This window comes from Sinohyriopsis cumingii, chromosome 9 (assembly GCF_028554795.1).
Source record: "Sinohyriopsis cumingii isolate HCF-2022 chromosome 9, ASM2855479v2, whole genome shotgun sequence".
NCBI lineage: Eukaryota > Metazoa > Mollusca > Bivalvia > Unionida > Unionidae > Sinohyriopsis > Sinohyriopsis cumingii.
Window position 1 is genome coordinate 43,122,386 of NC_142969.1, and position 5,174 is coordinate 43,127,559.

General features: G+C 32.8%; 1 non-coding gene across 1 annotated transcript; it reads right to left on the reverse strand.

The window, feature by feature from the left end:
• Positions 1–3,895: 3,895 nt before the first annotated feature.
• On the reverse strand, positions 3,896–3,977 carry Trnas-gcu (transfer RNA serine (anticodon GCU)). Its single transcript has one exon. It is a non-coding gene; the product is annotated as a tRNA-Ser (tRNA).
• Positions 3,978–5,174: the final 1,197 nt, after the last annotated feature.

Consider the following 5,174-nt stretch of genomic DNA (forward strand, 5'->3'; position numbering starts at 1 on the left):
CACCCAATTGCTCTCAATAACATATTCGTCTTTATGCGCAGTATAAACAAAAGTACGTGGCCAGCTACCAGATACACCGGTTTATTTTATTGTTATGGCTAACTCAGTGGCAGGAATGATTGGACAGTGTAATCAGTCTCCCGATCGACTTCCGTGGAATACGTTTTTCTTGCATTTTGATAGTCAAACAAAACATGTTCAGAAAATATTGCATGTTTGTTTTGTTGCCCATAATGAATAACTTGACCTCTTGACCTCGTGACAAACTGATAGGTGATCCCCGGCTCCGATAAAAGAGCTATAAATAGGCGATACGCATCAAACTGATACTTTCAAGTGGAAAACTTTGTTGTGAACGGCACGAAGTCGTATCTCATTCTTCAATAAAATGATTAGATTTGTAGCTACTTAACATCAAGAATCCTACAAAAATGAATAACACTCACGACAAGATGGTTTCGTATGGTCACTGCAGATATCACAACTGTACAATTAAAAAATGAAAAATTGGGGAAAGTGCAGATAGATAGAAACATATATGCACAATAGCTGTCGTCGGACGTTTATCGAAATTTAATCAGCAGTTTTTGACACACCTAACTATTTAACTAACTACCTACCCGTTGATTGTGATGAAAGAGAAGAGATAACGAAAACTTGAGGAGTAGAGAGAGAGAGATTCTCTCCGATGTCTCGCATTATTCTAATTATCCTGATAGTTTCTGTCATCACCCGGATTACATTGTTATTCAATACTTTATACTCCAAGCAGCATTTATCGCCATTTATCACGTTCAAAAACATGGTTGACATAATGATACGTGAATACGCCATTAGGGTTTATATAATAGCCTGTTTGGCAATAGAGGTCTAAGAAGGCCTTATCATTTGCATTTAATTTTCACACCGTATTAAATATCCCGTTTTTATATCACTCCTAGGTAGTATTAAAGAGAAGGAGGTGACGTAGATCGTCATACTCCATGCTATTTTTTATGTTCTAAAATTATAAATAAGTACTTGGTGGAAACTGAGGGCATACGTCTTTCTAGTATTTCTTATTACTTACATTAATTTGCCATAACTCACTTGGTCGAATTCCTTTATTTAAAGCACATGCATTAATAAGAAAAGTTATTGGTTTATTTTATCACGCAGGCTTTAAAAAGAAGGATAACCTTTTCACGTTACGTCTATTCTTCAGACTCTTTGTCAATATTGTTTGTATTAGGGTCTGCCACACACACATATCGAGGACATAAACCAAGAAGTTAAAATGTTTTTAGTCTATACTATTATAGGACGACGTTTCTGCAATGCATATTACGTTGAATGTTAAGAATCAAGTTATGGCCTCAACATTTTATTCGTGAATCAGCACTTTATACAATGGGAAGTGGAAAACATTAGAAAATAACCCCCCAAAAAGACAGATAAAGAAGGAACTTCTCGTTATCTCAAAATATGATAGGAAGAGATTGAAAAGTAAAAATAGTAACAATTAAAAGAGTTAAGATTGAAGTTTACTGTTCTCTGTATGGTCCAAAATTGAAATGCATATATCTATGCGAATCTTCTGTTATGAAAACATAAGAATCTGTTAAGTTTATATCTGATTATTTATCATTAGAAATAATATCTAGTGTCAAACTGGAGTGTCAGATTTCAGTCTTTTATGCTTGGATCTCTAATGATATACAGATCAGACTAACGATTCATAAAGTGTAATATATAATTTCTGACAGCCTTTGCTAAAATTTCTTTTAGAAGGGCAAAGAAGCAAGGCGTGGTCATTAAAATTTGAATCGTAAACTTTTCTTTTTGTTATATAATCACAATATACAGATATAAAAGTGCAATGTTTCCATTCCAAAGAATAGGGAACATCTGTATTTTCGAACGGATGTCTCGTATTATGTCAAGATATACGTTCAGAAATATTGCATTTGAATCAAACGAATTATGTTTGAAGCCTTATGTACTTACCTAACGTACATTACTTACTTGCATATATTGCTGGCTTACATACTTGGTCACTTACTTTTCTAATTGCTTGTTTAATTGCTTTCTTACTGGCTTGCTTATTCTACTTGCTTAAATACTTGCTTTCTCACATTTTGGTTCATACTACATAAACATGTCCCTTGCAACATTAAAAATGATGCAGCGCTAAATGTATTCAACTAGATCATTCTTCGATCAAACATGTTCTTAACTGCACTTGAAAGGGCATACGCAAAAAGAGAACAACACGTGCAACGGCGAAGCGATCGAAAAGAGACAGTGCAATTTATTTTCATGCAAAGCTCATGTTCTGAAACAAATGTGTTTTTGAAAATATCGGAATTCTTGTATGTACTTTTCCTTCGATATTTCCTCATCATTTTCCGACTGTAAGTTGAACGAAGACGCCATTGTTGACAACGAGAATCAACATTTTACTCGGAATTATGGTGATTGGCACCAACTTCTTGCTAACGCTGAATTTAAAATTTTAAAATGAATTAAATATCAGATGTTTTAAAACAACGAAAGAGTTCAGTCTGAATAAAATCAGATTTCCACTGTCCTGTGTGAAGATCTGACAGAGACCGCTTAGGGGTAATGTTTTGGTGGCCTACGTCATTACCATAATCGCTACCTTTATCAGCCAATCAGATGAAATCTCATATCTTCGCGTTTGAGAGACTGAGCGGTGTGGCTGAAGAGCATCATTATTTCTCGAATGATTTTATTCCCTTTCAGAATATTGAAAACTGCATTTCCATTGTTTAATTCATAGATCACCAGGTCAGGTCAGATTTTCATGTAAGACAGTGAAGATCTGATTTTGATCAGATTGCGGAACAGATATACTTATCTGTATTCAACATTTAAGACAAAATTCATCAATTCTCTGAAAGAAAACATTTAATGATTTATATGTAAGTGTAATTCAAACTAATTGTAATACACAATGTAGAAATCACTTTGAAAGATCTACGGAGCCAAAGAAGTGATACTTCAATGAAAGACAAAATACGTTTAAAAGTAAGATGGGCTGTATGTATATTTACTCTGCAACTTACTTGGAAAGTGGTGTCTCTTCTTCTTTTGACCCAAATAATTATGCGGGCATTTGCAGCCTTCAAAGAAGCCCATTCAAAAGCAAACTAAACGAGAAGAAAAAGATAAAAGAAAAAGAGTTTTTAAAAATGGTGGAAAGACATGAAAAAATATATAAAATTAAAAAGTGCTTTTGCATATTTGTTCTATCTCAACCTATGACCAAAACAGTTATACTGTCTGAAGTGTCATAACGAAGATAACACAAAACTACTATTTTGATGATAACTTTGACTGGAGAATTTTAATGCAACTGGAGGCATGCAAACAACTAAATTAAGTTTCCAAAACACTTTGCTTTCTTGACATATGAAATCCACTACAATATGTTTACCCGGGAGCTTGTAACTCAGTATATAAATAAACATCTATAACATTTGGGAATTTAGCATATTTTTTTCCTTTTCTTAACACTTTGTGTATTGTACGAAACAAATGCTGATTATTTTGCCAGTTGCTGTTCGTTTTGTTAGTTAAATAAGATTCAAATTGGGGCATTGGAGCAAATGCTTTTCAATGAAAACCTCGATAGTTGTGATTACCACAGCACTTGACCATGCCTGTAGTACAAGGATTTTTCCTTGATGATTCCTTAAAGACTGTAAATCCCACCTTGTAAATTGGATTTACAGCGTAAAATAGACAGATTCAAACTTTGAACAGGTCTCAATAGAAACTGTATTTTTTCTAGTAACAAATTTTACCATGCACGCTTGGGAATTTTAGCAATGAATCTTGCTGTGAAATTGTTTTCAGCTCATTAAAAAAAATTATTACGTAAAAAATACATCGACGAAGATGGGATTCGAACCCACGCGGGGAGACCCCAATGGATTAGCAGTCCATCGCTTTAACCACTCGGCCACCTCGTCTTAGGTTCTACAAGCGAAGATTTATTGGTTTTCGAGGTCGAGACTTTTACACGAGTGCTGATTTCAAAAGAAATTCATGTATTCATTCAAACAATTTCTGTATTTTGTGAGCCATAACAAGAAATAAATAAAATTATTCAATGAATTTCATAAATTTCATTTGAAATGAGCACAAATATAACAGTCTATTGATCGCATAAGAAAAATTACTGATTTTATTTGACAACACAGGGCAATACTGTAGTAAATTGACTTTGAAACATGGGCGCCCGCACATATGGGCAGGGGGTGGGGCTTTAAACATATTTTGGCCTACATCCATAAATCCTAATAGCTGCCCCCTACATGGTTGCCTTCTCCCCCTCCGCCCCCCCCCCCCAAAAAAAAAAATAAATAAATAGAGATTAATGCTGCGGGCGCACCTGTTTTGATATACAACACGAAGCCTCGGTCAATAGGCCTTTCCTATGCATGACGTTATGGTGTAACTTGAAAACAACATTCGCACATCGGACTAATCGATTCGATAGGGAATGAAGAGAGGCAGGCCGGCTATTTTGTAAATAAAAGCGGATCCGAGAAGAAAAAGAAGAAAAAGTTAGATTGGAAGAATGATGAAATTTATGAAACACGCGGCATTGAGCTTTAATGACATGTGTGACATATATAGTTAAAACAAAGTATGGTATTGGTATAATAACTTAGTTAACAAAGTAGTCAACTGATAAAATAATAATAATAATAATAATAATAATAATAATAATAATAATAATAATAATATTATTATTATTATTATTATTATTATTATTATTATTATTATTATTATTATTGTTGTTGTTGTTGTTGTTGTTATTATTATTATTATTATTATTATTATTATTATTGTTGTTGTTGTTGTTATTATTATTATTATTATTATTATTATTATTATTATTATTATTATTATTATTATTATTATTATTATTATTATTATTATAAGTAAGAAGAAGAAGAAAATGATGATGATGATGATGACGACGACGACGACCTATAGCATCTAGTTGAAATAACTAAGTAATTAACTCCTTGATATAGTTAAAGAAATTCGTCCAATCGAATTTGAAGATATTTTGTATTAAAGTCATATTTATATTTAAAACAAATTATTAAAATACGACAAAAAATAAATATTTGACTCAAATGGGATATCTGATTGTG